The sequence below is a fragment of the Anolis sagrei genome, chromosome X (assembly GCF_037176765.1).
Source record: "Anolis sagrei isolate rAnoSag1 chromosome X, rAnoSag1.mat, whole genome shotgun sequence".
Lineage (NCBI taxonomy): Eukaryota > Metazoa > Chordata > Lepidosauria > Squamata > Dactyloidae > Anolis > Anolis sagrei.
In genome coordinates, this window is record NC_090034.1 from 50,458,683 (window position 1) to 50,474,874 (window position 16,192).

General features: G+C 41.6%; 1 protein-coding gene across 1 annotated transcript in view; it reads left to right on the forward strand.

Annotated features, from left to right (window-relative positions):
- The first annotated feature begins 15,351 nt into the window (after positions 1-15,351).
- Positions 15,352-16,192, forward strand: part of NCAN (neurocan) — a 57,706-nt gene continuing 56,865 nt past the window's right edge. The window contains exon 1 of the mRNA XM_060785172.2: positions 15,352-15,896. The gene's annotated coding sequence lies outside the window, so the exon portion shown is untranslated. The remainder of the gene's footprint in view (positions 15,897-16,192) is intronic.

Here is a 16,192-nt window from a genome sequence, read left to right on the forward strand (position 1 = left end):
ATTATATTAAATGTCCTTTGAGCAGGAGCTGGCCACTTGGAGTGCCTCTGGTGTTGCTATAAGGAGGTCCTTCATTGTGCATGTGGCGGGGCTCAGGTTGCATTGTAGTCAAGCGAACAGAAGTTGCCGGTCAGTTCTTCTGTTTGCTGTGTTCATTTGTGGGATTAACAAAACTCAAAAACCACTGGACAAAATGACACCAAATTTGGCAGCAAAACACATCCTGATCCGATCTATGTCTTTCAAACAAAAAAAAAAAAAACGCGACGAGTGGAGTGCCGCAGGGTTCCATCCTGGGCCCGGTCCTGTTCAACATCTTTATTAATGACTTAGATGAAGGGTTAGAAGGTATGATCATCAAGTTTGCAGACGACACCAAATTGGGAGGGATAGCCAATAGGGCTGGGCGGTTTCGTTTCATAATTTCGTAATTCGTTAAAAATTCGTTATTTTTTTGATAACAAAGCGATTTTGAACCATTCAGGAGCATCTAAAAAACGAAACGAATTTTTCAATTCGTTTCGTAATTGCTTCGTATTTGTTTCGTATTTGTTTCGAAATTGTTTCGTTATTATTTCCGCATGTCTGGGGCAAGTTTTATAGCTGTTGTTTGTTTAATCAGTGAAAAAAATATATAAATATCACACCAACAGTCAACAACAGAGGGAGAGGGAAGCTTCAGAAGTTCCCCCTGTCCCATATGGAGGTTTTTTAGCGTATTGCGCGGTCGCGTCCGCCATTAATGAATCAATTCGTATTCGTTTCGAAATCGTTTCGTAATTGTTTCGTAATTTAAGAAATTTCGTAAATATCGAACTTTTTTAAAGAAAAATTTCGGAATTCTTTTAAATATCGAAACGCAAAAAACCCCAAAAAACGAATCGAGTTTAGAAACAATTTTTTCCATGGTTGCCCAGCCTTAATAGCCAATACTCCAGAGGACAGAAGCAGGATTCAAAACGATCTTGACAGATTAGAGAGATGGGCCAAAACTAATTAAATGAATTTCAACAGCAACAAATGCAAGATACTCCACTTAGGCAGAAAAAACGAAATGCAAAGATACAGAATGGGGGACAATGCCTGGCTTGAGAGCAGTACGTGTGAAAAAGATCTTGGAGTCCTCCTGGACAACAAGTTAAACATGCGCCAACAATGTGATGTGGCAACAAAAAAGCCAATGAGATTTTGGCCTGCATCAATAGGAGCATAGTGTCTAGATCTAGGGAAGTCATGCTCCCCCTCTATTCCGCTTTGGTTAGACCACACCTGGAATATTGTGTCCAATTCTGGGCACCACAATTCAAGAGAGATATTGACAAGCTGGAATGTGTCCAGAGGAGGGCGACTAAAATGATCAAGGGTCTGGAGAACAAGCCCTATGAGGAACGGCTTAAGGAGCTGGGCATGTTTAGTCTGGAGAAGAGAAGGCTGAGGGGAGACATGATAGCCATGTATAAATATGTGAGAGGAAGCCACAGGGAGGTGGGAGCAAGCTTGTTTTCTGCTTCCCTGGAGACTAGGACGTGGAACAATGTCTTCAAACTACAAGAAAAGAGATACCATCTGAACATGAGGAAGAACTTCCTGACTGTGAGAGCTGTTCAGCAGTGGAACTCTCTGCCTCAGAGTGTGGTGGAGGCTCTTTCTTTGGAAGCTTTTAAACAGAGGCTGGATGGCCATCTGTCAGAAGTGCTTTGAATGCAATATTCCTGCTTCTTGGCAGGGGGTTGGACTGGATGGCCCATGAGGTCTCTTCTAACTCTTTGATTCTATGATTCTAAAACCATAAAAATGAAGGGGGAATAACTTAAAACTCCCCCAAAAGAAAAATGCCTTACAGAGCATGCGCAAAAGGCCCTCTCTCCATCGTGCAAGAAGAATGAAGCACCAACCGTTGTGAGGGAAGAGAAGCCTCGCCATGGAGTGCCTTTCCATGAGTGGGCCCTCCTTCCTTCCCTCCCTCCCAGTCTCCTTCCTCTCTTTGTCGGCCCCACCAAACACAGACTTCTCCTCCTTCTTTTCCCCCTGGAGAGGCGGGCGTGTGGCTGCTTCGTGTGGACGCTGCTCACCAGGTTTCACCTTCTCTTGCCTGGGCACTGACGAAAAGGGAGTTCTTCAGCCCTCAGCCTTGCAGGGCCCAGCGGGAGTGGGAGGCATTTTTTGAGGTGGGCCTTGCTCACTCACATTGGCCCCTTCTTTCTGCCTCAGCCGTAGGGCACCTTCCATATGACCCTGCCTGCATGCCCACCGCCAAACAGGGAAGGTGCCCCACAGCCATGGCAGAAAGAAGGAGAGGTGGTGCTGGGTGAACAAGGCCTGCCTCGAAAAGCGCCTCCCGCCTGCCCCACGCCTGCCCAGCAAGGCTGAGGGCTACAGCAAAACTCCCTTCCTGCCCGTGCCCAGGCAAGAGGTAGAGAAGGGAAGGAAGGAAAGAGGGAGAGAAGAAAGGAGAGAAAGTGGGCAAGAAAGAAAGAAGGAAAGAGAGAAGGAAGGATGGAAGCAAAGAGCAAAGGAAGGGGGGAAAGAAAGAGGTAGAGAAGGAAGAAAGGAGAGAAAGAAGGTAAAAGAAAAGGGGGGAGGGAGCGTGGAAAGAGAGAGGGAAAGTAAAAAGGAAGGAAGGAAGGAAGGAAGGAAGGAAGGAAAGAGAGAAAAAGGGAGGGAAGGTTGGCCACAGCAACGCTAACAGACCAATGAGTGTCTATCACTCATAACCCCCCACTAAAAAAAAAAAACACAGTGGAAAGGACTTAAAAAAACCCCAAAAGATAAATGATGAAAAGATAAATGACATACAGAAAAAAGGGAAGGAAGAGGGAGGGAAGGAAGGAAGGGGAAAAGAAGGGAGGGAAGGAGGGAGGGAGGGAGGGAGGAAGGGTGGAAGCAAAGAGCAAAGGAAGGAAGGAAAGAGGTAGAGAAGGAAGAAAGAGAAAGGGAAGGAAAAGAAAAAGGGAGGAAGGAAAGAGGTAGAAGAGGGAAAGAAGAGGGGTGGAAAGAAATGGGTAGAGAAAGAAGGAAGCAGAGAAGGAAAGAAAAAAAGAAAAGGAAGGAAAAAAGAAGAGTAAGAAAGAAAGAGAAAGAGGGAGGGAAGGAAGGAAAGACAAAAGGAAGGATGGAAGCAAAAGCAAAGGAAGGAAGGAAAGAGGCAAAGAAGGAAGAAAGAGAAAGGGAAGGAAAAGAAAAAGGGAGGAAGGAAAGAAAGAGGTAGAGAAGGAAGGAGAGAAGGAAAGAAGAAAAGGGAAGGAGGGAAAGGAGAGAAAGAGGGAGGGAAGGTTGGCTACAGCAACGCGGTGGCGGGTACAGCTAGTCTACATAAATAAAAATGTAATGTTCGTTTGTGGGATTAGCATAACGTAAAAACCACTGGACGAATGGACACCAAATTTGGACACAATCCACCTATCAGACCAACGAGTGACCATCACTCATAAAAACACTGGAAAACATAACAGAAAGGACTTAAAAAGCCCTATATATATATATTACAACGCATATGCAAAACCACATATATACACAAACACACATATATACACAAATATATACACACACATATGCATGTATACACACACAAACACATATACACACTGGGCCACAGCAACACATGGCAGGGGACGGCTAGTCTATATAAATAAAAATGTAGTGTTTGTGGGATTAACAGAACTCAAAAACCACTGGATGAATTGACACCAAATTTGGACACAAGACACCTAATAACCCAATGTATGTCCCTCACTCAAAAAAAATTGATTTTGTCATTTGGGAGTTGTAGTTGCTGGGAGTTATACCTACAATCAAAGAGCATTCTGAATCCCACCAACAATAGAGTTGGACCAAACGTGGCACACAGAATTCCCATGACCAACAGAAAATACTGGAAGGGTTTGGTGGGCAGTGTCCTTTGGTTTTGGAATTGTAGTTCACCTACATCCAGAGATCACTGTGGACTCAAACAATGATAGATCTAGACCAAACTCTACATGAATACTCAATCTGCCCAAATGTGAATACTTGTAGACTTTGGGGAAAATAGAATCTTGACATTTGGGAGTTGTAGTTGCTGGGATGTATAGTTCACCTACAATCACAGAGCATTCTGAACCCCACCAACGATAGAATTGGGCCAAACCTCCCACACAGAACCCCCATGTGGGCCACAGCAACGCATGGCAGGGGACAGCTAGTTATAAATAAAAATGTAATATTCGTTTGTGGGATTAGCATAACGGAAAAACCACTGGACTTAATGACACCAAATTTGGACACAATCCACCTATCAGGCCAACGAGTGACCATCACTCATAAAAACACTGAAAAACACAGCAGAAGGGACTTAAAAATCCAAAAAACAAAAAAACACATATACACAGACTGGGCCACAGCAACGAATGGCAGGGGACGGCTAGTATAATATAAAACCATAACAAGCTCAATAATAACATATATCATCAGCATCTCCTTGTTAAAAACCTTGTCCAGCTGCATCGTGTAGTCGTTCCGTTGTGCTATGTTTGCCTGTAACACTGCATTTCCGAACACTTGCTCAAAAAGCCAAGTTTTGTCTTTTTTATGAAATGTTAAAAGTGAGGGGGCCAATCTAATATCCCTAGGGGGGCGTTCCACAGCCGAGGGGCCACCACTGAGAAGGCCCTGTCTCTCGTCCACACCAATTGAGAGAGTCGGAAACACTGGGATGTCGGTGGTGGAGGAAGCACACAAAATCTAGGATGAAATTGTCCCCAAATGAAACCCTTCCCTTGGGTGGTGGGCAGTGTGGTGTTTGTGGAGGACATTGGCAGGGCTCTTGGACATAGCCATGGCACTCGCTATAACCCGCAATGTCATTGGAAGGAGGGCGTTTGGTGTCTCCTGAGTAGTGGGAGTTATAGCTGTTTGTGGAGGCAGGAGCTCGTCTGTGTAACTGGACACCCCAGCCACACACATATTTTCATTTGTATTATGTGTATAGATGTGTATAGATCTTATATTTTATTATATTATTAATGTAATATAAGATATATTATTATAATCTCATCTAATATATAATTATATTGAATTTATTATAATCTAATATAATATAGAATTATATTATATTTGTTATAATATAATATAATAATTATATTATATTACATTGTATATTGTGTTCGGGGCTACGATTTCACCTTTGAGCTCTTCTGGTTCAACAGAGGCTGGAAAAATTGATTCGGATCCTGCACCAAGGCGCCTTTTTCATAAAAGAAGAAGGTGAAGGGGAGGGGGATAAATTGATTCTCTTTTTCCCCCCCATCTCCATGGCAACTCACCCATCCGCCAGCGATTCGCTCATCGGTTTGGGGTCTCTTTCTCTTTTTCTTTCTTTGTCTCCTTTCTGTTCCAGGGTTTGGGCCCAGTTTGGAAGCCACACTCTTGCCCAGAGATTCCTCCTCACCCCTTTGAGAAAGGCAGATTTGGAAGGTGAGAAGAGAGGGAGAGAGAGAGAGAAAGAGAAAGAAAAGAAGGTAGGAAAAAAAGAGAAGAAGTAGGAAGGAAGGAAGAAAGAAAGAAAGAAAGAAAGAGGAAAGATAGTAGAGAGAAAAAGAAGAAAAGGAAGGACAAGAAGAAGAAAAAAGATAAGGAGAGAAAGAGAAAAGCCAGTGAAGAAGGAATGAAAGAAGGAAAGAGGGAGATAGACAAAAGGAAGGACAGAATGAGAGAAAGAGGAAAGAAGGAAGGCAAAAGAAAGAAAGAAAGAAAGAAAGAAAGAAAGGGTAGAAGAGAGATAAAAGGAAGGACAAGAGGAATGAAAGAGGAAGGGGGAAAGGCTAGAAAGAAAGAAAAGAAGGAAGGACGGAACAAATATAATAATAATAATAATAATAATAATAATAATAATAATAATACTTTCAGTTCTTGTGGGTTTTTTCGGGCTATATGGCCATGTTCTAGAGGCATTTCTCCTGACGTTTCGCCTGCATCTATGGCAAGCATCCTCAGAGGTGAGGTCTGCAGACCTCACCTCTGAGGATGCTTGCCATAGATGCAGGCGAAACGTCAGGAGAAATGCCTCTAGAACATGGCCATATAGCCCGAAAAAACCCACAAGAACTGAGTGATTCCAGCCATGAAAGCCTTCGACAATAATAATACTTTATTTGTACCCCGCTACCATCTCCCCAAGGGACTCGGTGCAGCTTACATGAGGCCAAGCCTGCAATATATCAGCAAAAAACAATAAAATAAAACTCATAAACAAAAAATAGGCAATAAACATCAACAATAACACAATAACATTTAAAAACCTATGGCTGGGCCAAATGTAATAATTAAAATTTTAAAAATAATGCTGAGCAAGACCAGGTGAAATATAACTAGGATAGAATTTCAGAGAAGAATGGGGCATACAGACAGTCCTAGATCAGACAGTCCAGACAGTCCAGCAATAGAATATTGCTGGGCGAATAATAATAATAATAATAATAATAATACAATAATATTCATAAATATAATAGAATCTATTCCTTCCAAAGATCCCAAAATGTGTATTATAATAATGTATAATAATAAATATAATAATATAAAATAAATTATCATAGTAATAATAGAATAATAACACTATGAATAAATAATAATAGTAATTAATGATGATGATAATAATTACCTCTCCGAATGTATTCTCCCCTATGAACCATCAAGATTATTAAGATCGTCTGGAGAGGCCCTGCTCTCGGTCCCACCGGCCTCGTAAGTGCGTCTGGTGGGGACGAGGGACAGGGCCTTCTCGGTGGTGGCCCCTTGACTCTGGAACTCTCTCCCACTGGAGATCAGAACCGCCCCTTCTATCCTGACATTTAGGAAACAGATGAAGACTTGGTTATGGAGACAGGCATTCGACGAGTAAGCCAACACCCTGAGATATGGATGGAGGATGATGAGCAATGATTTTAGTGTGACGACTGACCATTATAGTTATTGATTGTAATTGCTGTTTTAATGTTTTACTGTAATATGTATTATGATGTTTTATTGATTGTATGTGATATTATGGTTGGAAACCGGTCTGATTCCCTCAAGAGAGGTGAGAAGGCCGGTATACAAAACTTTTAAATAAATAAATAAATAAATAAAATAAAATAATAATAATAATAATAATAATAATAATAAATAGACCAGAGTTGGATGCTGGGAGATGCTGTCGTGCCATTTAGAGGGGTGTGAATCATAATACTGTAATAATAATAGAATCTTTTCCTTCCAAATACCTTGAAATGTGTATTATAATAAATAATAATAATAATAATAATAATAAATACAATCAAGATAATAATAATAATAATAATAATAATAATAATAATAATAATTAGAATGGAGGTGGATGCTGGGACTTGCGGTTGTATTATTTGGAGGGGTGCAATTATTATTATTATTATTATTATTATTATTATTATAGAATCCAAACTACACTGGGACTTCCGAATTCAGACAGACAGAGTTTTGGAGGACAATACTCCTGACCTCACAATCATGTTAAAAAACTAAGTATGGATTGTCAATGTTGCAATCCCAGGCGACAGCAGGATTGTAGAGAAACAACTGGAAAAGCTGACACGATATGAGGATTTAAAGATCAAACCGTAAAGACTCTGGTACAAACCAGTAAAGGTGGTCCCAGTGGTGATCGGCACACTGGGTGCAGTGCCTAAAGACCTTGGCCTGCACTTAAACACAATCGGCGCTGACAAAATTCCATCTGTCAGCTGCAAAAGGCCACCTTACTGGGATCTGCACGCATTATTCGCCGATACATCACACAGTCCTAGACACTTGGGAAGTGTCCGACGTGTGGTCCAATGCAACAGCCCGCAGAGTGATCTTCTTTGCTGTGGACTCATCTTGTTGCGTTTCAAATAATAATAGAATCTATTCCTTCCAAATATCCTGAAATGTGTATAATAAATAAATAAATAAAATTAGAATGAGAGAAAGAGGAATAAAAGAAGGAGAGATGGGGAAGAAACAAGGAAAGAAAGAGAGAGGAAGGATAGAAGAGAGAGAGAAAGAAGGAAGGACAAGAGGAAGGAAAGAAGAGAAAAAAGGCAAGAAAGAAAGAAAGACAAGAAGGAAGGCAAGAAAGAAAGAAAGAAAGAAAGAAAGAAAAGAAGGAAGGAAAGAAAGAAAGAAAGAAAGAAAGATAGATAGATAGATAGATAGATAGATAGATAGATAGATAGATAGATAGATTTTGGGAGGTGATTTGACCCAACGTTTACAAAAACTTCAGCACCTCGGAGAGCGCTTCAGAGGTCTGGACAAGAGGAAAGATGGGGAAAAAAGAGTAAAGAAAGAGATAGAAATCCCTGGCCCAACCCAACTGACACACCAAAGTCTTGCGGTTTCTTCCGCAGACTGAATCACATTCTTTTTAAAGAAACTCATGACCCACTTTGGTTCCAATTTGCTGGGGAGATATATATATAGTTTCCAAGATGTCTTTCTTCTTTTTTAAAACTCCAGTTTAAAAAAAATAAACGGCTTTGTGCTGCTTTATCTCAGGAGTTTTACTGTAATTTTCCCCCACTGTTTGGGAAATGCAACCAACTAACAAATATGGGCAAATAATAATAACAATAATAATAGTAGTAGTAGTAGTAATAATAATAATAATAATAATATAAAATAATAACAATAGAATCTATTGTTATATAGAAATTATAACAGCTAAACAACAGAGAGGAAAAAACCAGGCACAGATTAACACCTCCCACCAACTGATTTTCCCAGGCTCAGGCAGGCCTTCAAATGCTAATGAAGGTGATCAGCTAAACATTCACACCTAACTGCAGCAGGGAAGAGCTCCTTGCCCCATCCCAGCCATTCCACAGATATAAACCCATTTTTCCTACTTCCAACAGACCTCACAACCTCTGAGGATGCTTGCCATAGATGCAGGCGAAACGTCAGGAGAAATGCCTCTAGAACATGGCTCTATAGCCCGAAAAAACCCACAAGAACCCAATAGAATCTATTCCTTCCAAAGACCCCAAAATGTGTATTATAATAATTTATAATATTACTAGCCATCCCCTGCCATGAGTTGCTGTGGCCCAGTCTCTGTATATGTGTTTTGTGTGTATATATGTGTATATTTGTGCATATGTGTGTTTGCGTATATATGTGGTTTTGTGCATGTGTTGTAATGGCTTTTTAAGTCTCTTCTGCTGTGTTTTTCAGTGATAGTCACTCGTTGGCCTGATAGGTGTATTGTGTCCAAATTTGATGTCAAGTCGTCCAGAAGTTTTTGAGTTATGTTAAGTCCACAAACGAACATTACATTTTTATTTATATAGATAATAATAATCTATATATATAATAAAGAAGAGTGTTTGTATGGGAAGGACAGAGGTGCGGAGGGCGGAAGGGGTATGTGCCAGCGTTCTGATTGGCTGCCGCTGTGGTGCTATTTGCATATGGTCTCTGATTGGGCAGCTTCAATAGGAGCCCCTGGTGGAGAAGAGGGCTCATGGCAGAAACGGGGCATGACAGAAGGAAATTTGCATATGGTCTCTGATTGGCCAGCCTCAAATCCAACATTCTGAGATGACAAAGAGAGGAAAGGAAAGGCCAAAGGGGGCTGGGTCAGAACACTCCCAATACAGACTGAAATAGGCACACAGAGCCCCCATCACCCACTCGACATCCTACTGCAGTTTGGAGGAGGATGAACCATGGATGATGGGACTTGCAGTACCACCACTCACATTCTGAGACCGCTGTTAACCTTATCCAATGACTGATCAGGACCAAACTTCGCACATAGACCTCTCATGACCCACTTTACGTCCTGGTGTGGTTTGGCCGGGGATGGACCGTGGATTATGGGACTTGCAGTACAATAGCTCAATTCTTCAGACTACTGCAACCCTCATCCAATTACCAATAAATGCCAAACTTGGCACACTGAGTCTCCATGACGCACTCTACATCCAGGTACAGTTTGAAGGAGGATGCACCATGGACGATGGGACTTGCAATACCTGCACTCCCTTCCTAAGACCATAACTGCCAACAATGATGGATCAGGACCACAATTTACACAGAGAGCCCGCATAACTCACTCTACATCTTGGTGCGGTTTGGAAGAATTTGACAATGGATGATGGGACTTGCAGTCATTTCACTCACTTCCTGAGATCACTGAGACCCTCGCCAATGACTCATCAAGACTAAACTTGGCACATGGAGCTTCAATGACCCACTCTACATCCTGGAGCAGTTTGGAGGACAACAGACCATGGATGATGGGACTTCAAGTACCTCCACTCCCCAAGACTGCTGCAAAACTCATCTAATGACCAATCAAGACCAAAGTTGGCACACAGAGCCCCCATGACCCACTCTACATCCTGCTGCAGTTTTGGAGAAGGGTGGACCATGGATGATGGAACTTCCAGTACCTTCACTCACATTCTGAGACCTCTGAAAACCTCATCCAATGACGGATCAACACCAAACTTGGCACATAGACCTCTCATGACCCACTTTACGTCCTGGTGTTATTTGGAAAACTTTGGAGATGGATGATGGGACTTGCAGTACCTTTGCTCACTTCCTGAGACCACTGAGACCCTCGCCAATGACTAATCAAGACTAAACTTGGCACATGGAGCTCCAATGACCCACTCTACATCCTGCTGCAGTTTGGAGGAGGACAGACCATGGATGATGGGACTTCAAGTACCTCCACTCCCTTCCAAAGATTGCTGCAACCCTCTTCTAATGACCAATCAAGACCACACTTGGCACACAGAGCCCCCATGATCCACTCTACATCCTGCTGCAATTTGAAAGGGGATGGACTTTGGATGATGGGACTTGCAGTACACTTACTGACACCACTGCCACCCTCATCTAATGACTGATAAAGACCAAACTTGGCACACAGAGCCCCCATGACCCACTCTATATCCTCCTGCTGTTTGTAGGAGGATGGGCCATGGATGATGGGACTTCAAGTACCTTCACTCACTTCCTGAAAATAATGCAGCCGTTATCCAAAGACCAATAAAGACCAAACTTGACATACAGAACCACCATTACCCACTTTCTCTAATAACCCGGGCAACGCCGGGTCCCCAAGCTAGTATATAATAATAATTAATTAAAGTAATAATTGATAATAAAAGCACAATACTAATACTAATATTAATACGGCGCTCCATGTGGTCATGCTGGCCACATGACTTTGAAGGTGTCTAAGGACAATACCAGCTCTTCAGCTTAGAAATGGAGATGAGCACCAACCCCCAGAGTCGGACACGACTGGATTTAATGTCAGGGGACAACCTTTACCTTTAATACTAATACTACTACTAATAATAATAAATAGAGTGGAGATTGGATGCTAGGAGATGCAGTTGTGCCATTCAGAGGGATGTAATAATAATAATAATAATAATAATAATAATAATAGCATCTATTCCTTCCAAAGACCCTGAAATGTGTATTATAATAATGTATAATAATAATAATAATAATAATAATCATCATCATCATCATCATCATCGGCCAGCAGAGTGATGTTGTCTGCTGTGGACTCATCTTGTTGTGGTTCAAATAATAATAATAATAATAATAATAATAATAATAATAATACATCACACAGTCCTAGACGCTTGGGAAGTGTTTGACTTGTGATTTTGTGATACGAAATCTAGCATACATATCTCATTTGCTGTGACATACTGCAAAATAATAATCATAATAGAGCAGAGATTGGATGTTGGGAGATGCTTTCGTGCCATTCGGAGAGGTGCAAATAATAATAATAATAATAATAATAATAATAATAATAATAATTCACTTGGGAAGTGTTCGACTTGTGATTTTGTGATATGAAATCTAGCATATATATCTCATACTGTGTTTTTGTGTCAATAAAATAATAATAATATAAAATATAATAATAAAATATAATAAAATATTATAATAATTATAATATAATTAGAGCATAGATTGGATGCTGGGAGATGCAGTCATGCCATTCGGAGGGGTACGATTAATAATAATAATAATAATAATAATAATAATAATAATAATAGACTCTATTCCTTTCAAAGACCCCGAACTTTGCACTTTGCCGCAGCTGCATTTGGAGACAGAGAGACCCTCTGTGCACCCACAATGTGAAACAATGATATAATGAATGCGATATATATACATAAACACATAAGGGGCAGGAAGCTGGGCCAGAAAGCAGCTATAGATACAATTGCTTTCGGAAGGAAGGCCATCCTTTCTATAGGATTTCTGCATCTCGTTCTATAGCAATGAATACGGGATGTCTTCCTTCCCGCAAACCGGTGCCAAGGGCCAGGAGAAAGAACCCTTTTCTGTATTCTTCGCTTTATGGGGCGAAAGGAGCTCCGTATTACCCGGCGTTGGGTCCACGAGGCTGAATGGGCCTTCTTTCCACCAAAAAAACCCCATTTGTCTTGCTTTCCCTATCCATCCGCCCATTCCCTGCATTCATAGCCATTGCAATGCATTTTGTGCCAGGTGTTCGCCTTGGCATAAAGGGCACATTATGCTGGATAGGATATCCCTTTCAGTAATGGGAAGCAGGACAATTCTGCAGGAATTGAGCCCTAGAAAGGCAGAAGGAGCCCCCAAAGGTCATCTAGTCCAACATGAGTTGTCCTGATCCTTCTTAAATGGCTTGGATATAGTGTACTGTATTTAATACGTTGGAAGCCGCTTTGGGTTCCTTTGTGGGAGAAAACCGGGATATAAATAAAGATTTATTATTATTATTACTACTACTACTACTACTACTATTATTATTAGTAGTAGTAGTAGTATTCCCATTGAAAAGAGTGGGACAAGAGATCTAGTCACTTGGCTCCTATTGATTATGATTGAATTATTATTGATCAAAAAAATAGTTTTTTAAGACTACACTAGCTTGGGTAACCAGCATTGCCTGGGTTATTTGAAAAAGTCAATTTTTAAAATTGTTGTAGGTGAACTAGAATTCTCATTATGCCAGTTTAACCCTTTGAAACTCCGTCAGTACTTAGAGTTTGTAATGTCAGGCAAGTTTGCTCTAGATACATCATTCGTGGGGTTCAGTGTGCTCTCTGGATGCAGGGTAAACTACAACTCCCACTATGGCGAGTCGGTCCTCTCAAACCCCTCCAGTAGGTTGACTTAATCATGGGAGTTCTGTGTGCCAAGTTTGGTCCTGGTCCAGCATCGATGGAGGTCACAGTTTCTCTGGTTGTGGGCAAACTACAACTCCCAGAAAGGAAGGTCCATTCCCCCTAAAGCCCTCCAGTAATCAAATTTGAACATATCAGGTATGTGTGTCAAGTTTGGTCCAGATCCATCAATGTTTGGGATCATGGTGCTCTCTGGATGTAGGTGAACTACAACTCCCCCAAATCAAGGTGCATTTTCCCCAAAGACCTCCAGTATTTTTTGCTGGTCATGGGGGCTCTGTGTGCCAAGTTTGGTTCAATTCCATTGTTTTTTGTCAATGGCATTGAATTGTTGCCAACGCTGTGAACCGCCCTGAGTCCCCTTCGGGGTTGAGAAGGCCAGTGTACAAATACTGCAAATAAATAAATAAATAAATATCCATCCATTCATCTCTTCCTCTACCCATCTATTTATCCATCCATCTATCTGCTTATCCAACCATCCGTCCATCTATTTATTCACCCATCTATATAACTATCAGTCCATTCATCTCTTCCTCTACCCATCTATTTATCCATCCATCCATTAATCCATCCATCCAGCTATTTATCTGTCTATTCATCTATCCATTCATCTATCTATATAACTACCTGTCCATTTATCTCTTCCTCTATCCATCTATCCACCCATCCATCCATCTATCTATCTGTCTATCCAACTATCCATCTATCTATTCATCTATCCATAAAACTATCCATCCAGTCATCTCTTCCTCTACCCATCTATTTATCTACCCAACCCATCCATCCATCAACCCACCCATCCACCCATCCATCCATCCATACATACATACATACATACATTCTATCTATAAAATTGTCCATCCATTCATCTCTTCCTCTATCCATCTAACCCACTATCCTTCAATCTATTCATCTATCTATATAACTATCCATCCATTAATCTCTTCCTCTACCCATCTATTTATCCATCCACACATCCATCCATCCATCCATCCATCCATCCATCCATCCATCCATTCACTTATCTATATAACTATCAGTCCATTCATCTCTTCCTCTATCCATCCATCCACCTATTCACCTATCTATATAACTATCAGTTCATTCATCTCTTCCTCTACCCATCTATTTATCCATGTATCCATCCATCATCAGTCCATCCATTTATCTGTCTATCCAACTATCCATCCATCAATTCATCTATCTATGTAATTATCTGTCCATTCAGCTCTTCCTCTACCCATCTATTTATCCATCCATCCATCCATCTATCCATTCTGTCTATAAAACTGTCCATACATTCATCTCTTCCTCTATCCATCCATCCATCAGTCCAACTATCCCTATAACTATCTATCAGTTCATCTCTTCCTCTACCCATCTATCCATCCATCAATTCTATCTATCCATCTATTGCAGATTGGTATATTTTCAATTGTATGCTGATGCTTTTATGTTCAGCCACTTTGAATCTCCTGCTGGAGAGATAAAGTGGGGTATAAAATATAACAACAACAACAACAACATTTCCAGCCAGATGTCCAAACATTGACAGAGTTGAAATGGCAGAAACATGAGGAAGAATGAGGTGTTGAAAGATGCATCCTAAAGTCTCCTTATCTGGAAGTGCATCAGCAGAAACCGGATGGCCATCTGTCAGAAGGGATCGGATTGTGTCTTCATCCTCAGTCGAAGGGGCTTGGATGAATTTTGGGGGTCTCTTCAAACTCTAAGATTCTCTGCTTCTGTAGTCCTATTACTCCATGAACCTGCTAATGTCTAAGACGCAGGATGGCCATCTGTTGGGAGGGATCAAATTGCATCTTCAATTGAAGGTGGTTGGAATGGATGGTCTTTGGAGGTCCCTTCCATCTCCAGGATTCCATTTTTCTATAGCCCTATTTCTCCATGAATCTGCCAATGTCTATGAGTCAGGACGGCTATCTGTCAGGAGGGATCGAATTGTGTTCATCCACAGTAGAATGGGGTTGGACTAGATTCCCTTTGGGGTTCTCCCAACCTCTAGAAGAATATGTTTTCTATTATAATGCATGTTGTTTTTACAAAGGTTGGGCTAGATGGCCCTTGGGGTTCCCCCCAAACTGTAGGATAATATGTTTTCCATTGTAATGCATGCTGTTTTTCCAAAGGGGGGGATAGAGGAGAAGAAAGCGCATGCGCCACTTAGCTCTCTCTTGCCTTCCTCCTCCTCGTCTTCCTCCTCTTCATTCCCTGCCAGCCTTCTTTGCAATGCCATTCAGTCGCAGCTTTGCGCTTTGGGGCTTTGCTCTTGGAGAGGCAGCTTAGGAGCAGAAGACAATCAAAAGCCCTATAGAGGAGAAGGAAGGAAGGAAGGAAGGCTATTAAAAGAGGGGGGCTGCCTCCTTGGCATGTCCCCCATGGCAAAAGAGGGGTGCCAACGCCTCACCGCAGCCCCCAGGGCTGGGCGCCCCTTTGTCTCCCAAGCTGCTGCCTGGGATTGGCTGTGAGGCAGCCTCTCTCTCTCTCTCTTTCTGTCTCTCTCCCCCTCCTCCTCCTCTGCAGGCAAGGGTGCAAGAGAGAGACCCCCCTTTTGTTGCAGATCCCCCCCTTCGCTTTCCACAACAGAAAAGCAGCCTTCGCTCCAATTGCCGGCTTCAGTCTCCAGCCTCTGGCCAGAAGGAGAGGCAATGCATTCCAGCAGACTCTGAAACACCAGACAAGGTAAGGAAGGGGGTGTGTTGGTCTTCATCCATCCATCCATCCATCCATCTATCTATCCATCCATTCATCTATCCATCCATCCATCTATCCATCCATCTATCCATATAACTGTCCAGCCATTCATCTCTTCCTCTATATATCTATTTATCCATCCATCTATCCATCTATCTGTCTATCCAACTATCCATTTATCTCCCTCTATCTATCCATCCATCCATCCATCTATCCATCCATCTATGCATTCACCTATCTATATAGGTGATGTCTATCCATTCATCTCTTTCTCTACCCATCCA